At 42.0% G+C, this 7,590-nt stretch overlaps 1 long non-coding RNA gene across 1 annotated transcript; it reads left to right on the top strand.

Moving 5' to 3' along the window:
* The first annotated feature begins 954 nt into the window (after window positions 1-954).
* On the top strand, window positions 955-6,652 carry LOC147584395 (uncharacterized). The gene is made up of 2 exons (XR_015255437.1): window positions 955-1,129; window positions 5,908-6,652. It is a non-coding gene; the product is annotated as an uncharacterized LOC147584395 (long non-coding RNA).
* Window positions 6,653-7,590: the final 938 nt, after the last annotated feature.

Below are 7,590 nucleotides of genomic sequence, written 5' to 3'. Positions count from 1 at the left end.
CTCTCAGAGTTGTCACAACAAGGAAAACATGGTATAATAGAGTGGGTTTTTTTGTTTTCTTTAATTTTTTTTTTAATGTTTATTTGTTGTTGAGAGAGAGGGAGAGAGAGAGAGAGCACCAGCAGGGAGGGGCAGAGAGAGAGAGAGGGAGACACAGAATCAGAAGCAGGCTCCAGGCTCTTAGCTGTCAGCACAGAGCCAGATGCAGGGCTGGAACTCACAAACCGTGAGATCACGACATGAGCAGAAGTCAGACGCTCAACCGACTGAGCCACCCAGAAGCCCAGAGAAATCCTATTCTGAATTAACTGTAGGTCATGGTCAGCAAACAAACAGGAGACCCACAAATGACAGAAAGCTGGCTTTAAGTGCAACGTACAGCATCTGAAAAACACTCACTAATTTCCTTCCCAAAGCATATAGCGTCTTACCTTTAACCAAGAATTTGTGGCTGGAAGAAGGTGGGTCCTCTTTGTGCTCTGGATCTCTGGCAACTCTACCATGTTACTCTCCTGTCAGTGCGTTCTTTAAAAACATTAGCTTGAACGCAGCCTACACTATTAATCATCCTGTTTAAAGAGATCCATACTGGCCATTCGGCAGCTGTTCCTCCAACCAATATGACAATAATTTCACAGACTAATTCCAACTCCGACAAAGAGGGATTCAGATTCTACCTCTAGTGAGGCAAACGTCTTCAGCTCTCTGAACTCCATTTTCTTCATATATAAAAATGGAAAAAGCCTTTTTACCTTTGTTGTCAAGGATTGAACAAAGTGACTTTTTTTTTTTAAAGTGCATAACAGGAGTTCTGACGCATAAAGGATGGTCAATAAAGAGACCGTCTTACCTTTCCTCCTGCACCTTCTCAGCTCCTCATCCACCCCTCCCCCCCCAGCCCCCCACACACCCCGGGGATGACCAGTGGCTTCCATCACAATAGATCACTGCCCCCAAGAAGGCAGACACTAATGATGGACAGAAGCAGTAAAACATGTTTCTTAATCTCCCATTTAGAAGCTGCATGACCACCGATAAGTCATTAACCAACCTGTGCCTTAGTTTTTTTTTTTAACTGTTTGATGGAGATACCAGTGACTACCTCAGAGGCTGACTAGGTTAGGATCAGGTAAGAACATGTACGTAAAGAGCTTGGGACTCTGCTTGAAACACATACTTTGTCATGAAAACTAGGTGTCGTTGTAATAGGTTGTTGCATTTGATGTATAGGCTGGGTGATGGTAAGACAGGTATATGAGAGAGAAGGAGAAAAAGAAAAAAATCTCATTTGTTATGAAGAAAATAAAATACAATATATTATTATCCCAGAAATGTAGCCTGATTCCATAACTATGTTAGAGCTTCCCATTCCATGATTTTACCTACATAGTTAAGGAATGATAGAGAGGGAAGAAAACATAGCTCAATTATTATAGTATTTCCAAAGTTTTTACAACATGGCGGGCAAGCATTTTCTGTGAAGGGCCACCAAGTAAACATTTTAGACTTTACAGATCACATACAGGCTCTACTCATATGTTTTTATTCTTTTGTTTTTATTTTGTTTCTTACAATCCCTTACAAACGTTAAAACCATCTTTCGGCCCACTGGCCAACATTTGCTGGTAAAATCAGTTACCGTATTTTAGAGAAATTTGAAGAAGGATGTAATGAGTAGCTAAGCTTAGAGTTTAGAGCATTACATAATTGCTGATAAGGGAGAGAGATGATTGCAGTATGGGCAGTTAGACTGCTAGTCAAAACCACTGACAGATACAAGCAAGACAAACCCAGAGTCTAAACCCAAGACTTAAGCAGACATTCTTTCCACACCTAAATGTCTTGGGATTTATTTGTCGCAAAAGCAGCAGGAAATTTGTGTAGCCAAAGCTGCTTATGACTGTTAGAAGAGAATTCTCCATGGGCCTCTTGGGTTTCTGCACATCTTGCAAGTAAAGCACTCAGTGCCCATCTGCTCCAGACTATCTTTGAAGGGATACTGGTGTAGTGAACAGCCTCGTCTCTCTCAGGAGCAAAATGCAAGCATGTTACTGCCTTCTATAAAAGATCTGGGTTCCCTAAACTTTAGGCTCTTTTCCTATGACACACATCATTTCACATGCAAATATCAGCTGACCTTCTTCCTGATGCAAGAAAAGGCCATGAGTAATGAACAACCCTTCATTTCTTACCCTGAAACCTTACATCATCTGTCAACATCCACGAACCTCTGGCAGGATTACTTCTTAACTTGCATGTAGGGGGAAAAAATCTCCTCAAACTTTTTACAATTTTTAACAGTGACAGAAATGGAATGAAGATGAGGAAGAATGATCTAAACCAAGGAAACCAGAAAACACTGTTTTAAAAGCTACCTTAACAAAGAGCATTTAACAAAGTCTGAAAACGGTTTGATGCCCTGACACAGGAAAGAAGATGGAAAGAGATGGTAAACACTGACCCATCCAGCCTGTTTGGGTGATTTGAGTAAATGTATCACACCGCAGAGCCCTCCACATCTCTCTGGTGCCTCTATTAAAATCCTACCCACTGCTCAAAGGGATTTTCAGATATCACACTACCTGGAAGTGACCTCTCCATTAAAGCTCAGAAATGTATACTACCCATGTTAACATAGCATTTCGATAGTAGTGATCTCACAGGCAGATTGACGTCTCTTAAATGGTAAATCCAGAGCCGCTAGCAATGTGATCAATAAATGCATGTTTTATTTGTTTAGCTTTGTATTATGACTTTTTCAGTCTTATGTAGATTTAAGAGCGATGACCTATTTTTACTTGCTTTTGTATCCAAATTGGATGATTACTGTGGGCTGAGTTGTATCCCCTTCAAATTAGTATGTTGAAGTCCTAACCCCAGTACCTCAGAATGTAGCTGTATTTGGAGATAGAGTGTTTTTTAAATTTTTTTTTTTCAACGTTTATTTATTTATTTTTTTTTTGGGACAGAGAGAGACAGAGCATGAACGGGGGAGGGGCAGAGAGAGAGAGGGAGACACAGAATCGGAAACAGGCTCCAGGCTCTGAGCCATCAGCCCAGAGCCCGACGCGGGGCTCGAACTCCCGGACCGCGAGATCGTGACCTGGCTGAAGTCGGACGCTTAACCGACTGCGCCACCCAGGCGCCCCAAGATAGAGTGTTTTAAAGAGGTAATTATGTGGTCATTAGGGTGGGTCTTAATCCACTATGACTGATAGCCTTATAAAATGAAAATTGGGCATGGATAGGCACATAGGGGAGACCATGTGAAGACATGGGTAGAAGATGGTCATCCACAAGCTAAGAAGAAAGGCCTCAGAGGAAGCCAACCCTGCCAACCCCTTCCATCTTGGACTCCTAACCTTCAGACTACAAGAAAATAAACAGGCAAAAAAAAAAAATCTGTTGTTTAAGCCAAAATCTGTGGTATTTTGTTACGGCAGCTCTAGTAAACTAATACAGTCCTCTATATTTAGTTCTTAAATAAATGGACTTCTTAAGAAAGCTATTCCTGCCTCTGGGTTAGATATCTCTCCTATTTATTGCATAACAGCTTATACTAACCTCTGTCATATCATATATCTTTCACACTGCATTATTATCTTTCAGTTATTTATTACTAGGCACATTATACAGTATCAATTACATCTAATGCAAGTGACAGAAAATCTGATTTATAGAAGATCAAGCAAAGTGGAAATCTACCGAAGATTCAGGAGTAGATCTAGCTTCAGGCATGTTTTGATTCAAGGACTCAAATGACATCATCAGAACATATTCTATTTCTATCTCTTAGCACTGCTTTCCTCCACACAAGCCTTCATTCTCAGACTTCATGTGATGGCAAGATGGCTGCCAACAGAGCCAGGTTTATATAATCCCAGGTTCAAGACCAGCAAAACAGAAGAAAAAGCTTGTTTCTCAGTAGTCCCAGCAAAATCCACCAGGTTTCATCTTGTTGGATCGGACCACACACTCATCTCTGAACCAATCAGCGTAAGCAGGGATGCAATGCTCAGGCCATGGTGGAGTTACATGTTCCCCCAGCAAGTCAGAGGTAGAGTTAGACACCTGGTATGCATGGACTGAGAGAGAGGTACAGGGAAGAAGAAAATTGAGATCCAGGAGAAGGGAGGATGGGTGCTTGGCAACCAACTTGTTTGTTGCTCTGATATGACTGTTTAGCTCTCAGAAACTAGATACCCCATTCTATCTTCTGGACCCAGCAAGTTTACCTGAATATAACAATAGCACCAGGGAGTGTGTATTGAATGAATGAATGAATGCAGCAGATGTGGAGTCATCAGTGAAACATGAGCTTTTCATTCCTGCTGCAACGGGACGGAGTACCTATGAGTCTCTCTCATCTCCATAGTTAGAAAACAGCTTGCAGCCTCACAGGCTGAGCCTGGCCTGGTGGAGGAAATGGCCCTCTTATCTTCCCCAGCAGGGAACACAACAACCTTGGTGAGATTGCGCATATTGACTCCGTGATCAAATTCTATCTAGACACAGAGGAGTGGGTGAAAATTAAGACAAACAAATGAGGAAGGTGTGGAGACACGAATCCTACCCTAAATGTTTCTGTTCTTCATCTCAGCCAGCAAGTGGGAATTGAATCAGATAGGTTACAGAACCACCTAGTGGTCAAATAGCATCCACGCTCATGGTGTACAGACTCCAGTTGGTGTGTGTAATGAGCTTAAGCATTGTCTTTCTGGGACTGTGATGTACCCGGGTCACCGAAGGGTCCATGTGCCCTCCCTGGCTTCCACTTTTTCTCCTACTTTTGGAAATGCCACTGGGAGCAGAAATTTGGGATAAAATGAGTCCACTAGATTGGTTTTTCATTTCTACTTTTGTTACAGAAATTGTTGAGAAAGGAGGGATGTTGAAATGGCAAAGGAGACTAAAAATTTTAGTGAAAATGTCAGTGCAACATGCCCTCCTTATATCTGGTAATCTGTGGGCATGAAGGTCATAGGAGGGTCCTTCAATTTCTACCTCGTATACTTATGTATTCTTTGACTTACAATACATAACGAAGTAGATGTCATTGGATTAGGGAGCTTTTCTCTGATGTTCTGGGACCAGTGTGTGGTCAACCTGCACTAATTGATTTATGAATCTCCCATACATGGGATAAACAAATGACATGGGCATAGGCAGTGGCTTTGGCACTAAATGGTGCTGAAGTTGTTCAGCTGAGAAATTAGTTAATCCATGGGCCTCATTGGTTTGGATACTCCAATATTCTACAGGGATTCTTGTTTTTGGCAGTGTGAGACTCTAAGATCCTGTGACTTACCCCCAAGGGAGTTGGTCTGCTGAGATGTTTGGAGGAAATGAGGCTGGCAGATGAATTTGACATCTTATTCCATTTTGCTAATGGACACACAGCCATGATTTAAAAAGCAGCTATGTGACCTAAGATATTCTATGTGAAGAGTTCTAAAGGTTTTAGATCTAAAGGGTGGCTTATTCGGTTGAGAGTCCAATTCTTGATTTCATCTCAGGTTATGATCCCAGGGTCGTGGGATTGAGACCCACGTTGGGCTCCACACTGAACATGGAGACTGCCTGGGATTCTCTCTCTCTCTTTCTCTCTCTCTCTTTCTCTCTTTGCCCTTCTCCCCTTCCTCTAAAAATAAATTTTAAAACCTACAATTTTTAGATCATAGTATATATAACAGAGTTAGTGACAGTTAAATACATGATATTTACAGAAATATTATCAAAGTTGTATTTAGAAGGGTTATTCTGTGGCCCAAAGGACTGGAGATTGAGAAACATTGGTTCGCAAGATACCATTTAGGAACACGTTATATAATAATTCAGGGCAACTGTTATGATAATTGTCTTGACAACTTCTTTGCCAACATCAAATCTTCCATGTGCCTATTACAGTGCCTGGAGATGAACATGCTTTGGTTGAATGCATGTTTATGTAACTCTGGATGACCACTCATAGCACAGTAGGGGAAGGAGGCACAAGAGAGACACGAAAGAATACAGAAGACTTATCTCATATTGGATGGAAGGAGCTGGGGAGAGAGGACATCAAATGAAGAAGACTCTGCCGCTTGCTCATCACTGGAACAGCGATGAGAGAAAGATGGAAATGGAGACGAACAGGGTGGGAGGACTTGTGGATTGTGGATATGCAACCTGCCAGGGCCAAGGAGAGAGGAAGAGAGAAGATGAGTTTCATTCACTGTGTTTATGTTAGGTTTGAGTGGTTTGAACAAGGGTACAGCTTAAAGAAATGCCCAGCAGGCTGCTAATGACAGGGATTTGAGCATAGGTGAGGGGTTAGTGTTTGCAATATAGTTTTGGATCTCTAACGTGGAGGCAAAGGTTCAAAATGTAAGAGAAAATAAACTACCTTGGAGAGCAGGATGTAAAGACAGAAAGCTGAGGGCCCACAATTGAGTTCTGAGGAACATTCACTATTCCAAAAAGCGTTGGGAACATTGGAGAAACTTGCAGATGATAAGCTTCTCCAATTGCCAGGTGAATCCGTCTCTACTAAAGGCCAGGAGAAATTACTTGACATTTTAAAGGCAGACTAGGGAGAGAGTTGTTCAATGTCAGATATAAGGGGAAAATCCTTCGGAGATACACAAAGGGAATAAAATATCTCCATCCTTCAGTTGTGCTGTTTTAAAATTCTTAAAAGCAACAAAAATCCAGGTACTTCAATTAAAAAGTTTGCAGCTGAAGTTTGCTTTCATTCCAGCCCATTTGAGTGCACTTTTTCCCTTCTATTTTTGCTTTGTCTCCACTTTGTAAAGAGGTTGTTTAAACCTGTGCCTCAAATTCTCACAAAGCAACCCAGCCACGAGGGGAAAATCAAAAAGGAAGTACAGCGCATTTATAACAGCTTTGCTGGGAATCAGTGGGAGGGGAAACCAAAGGATGCTGCCCAGACCAGTGACCCTTGAGCACTGGGAACAGTTAATTGGCAAACCAGGAAGGAACATAATGGGACGGCCAAGAGTGGCTCAGGCAACCTTTTTAGGATGAAAGGACTACACCTTTGGCAGTTACCGTTTTTCACTTCTTTGCTTCCCAATGGCCCTCCTTTTGTACATTAACAAAAACAGTACCTTTCTAGATGTAATCAGACATCTGGGAACAAGGGACAGAAGAGAGGAGCAGGTGAGCACAATCGTTGCCTTGGGGAATGCCTAGGCATCAAGTAGCTTGTTGGAGGACATGTTGAAATGAACATAGGTGAGTTTTACTGATGGGAGAGAAATCAGTCTCTCCTTTTCATCCTTTTTTAAGGATGGGTGTGTGTGTGTGTGTGTGTGTGTGTGTGTGTGTGTGCGCGCGCGCGCGCGCGCACGTGCACCCGCACGTATGTGTGCTACCAGCATTGATTTGGATAGGTAAATGGAAACACATGATTATTGCATGGTGATGTAAGTATGATCGAAACAATACACTTTTTCACTAGGCAGATATCTCATGGAAGCAGGACCCAGGTGTTTCCTTTCTGAAGGAAACTCCCAACAATATTGAACAGCACTGAAATCCACTGTTTACAATGAGAACACATTGACAGAAGAGCCCAGTAATTCTCAA

Source organism: Puma concolor, chromosome A1, assembly GCF_028749965.1.
Source record: "Puma concolor isolate L17-30 chromosome A1, mPumCon1.1.hap2, whole genome shotgun sequence".
NCBI classification, from domain to species: Eukaryota; Metazoa; Chordata; class Mammalia; order Carnivora; family Felidae; genus Puma; species Puma concolor.
This window is presented reverse-complemented; position numbering and strand designations above follow the sequence as displayed.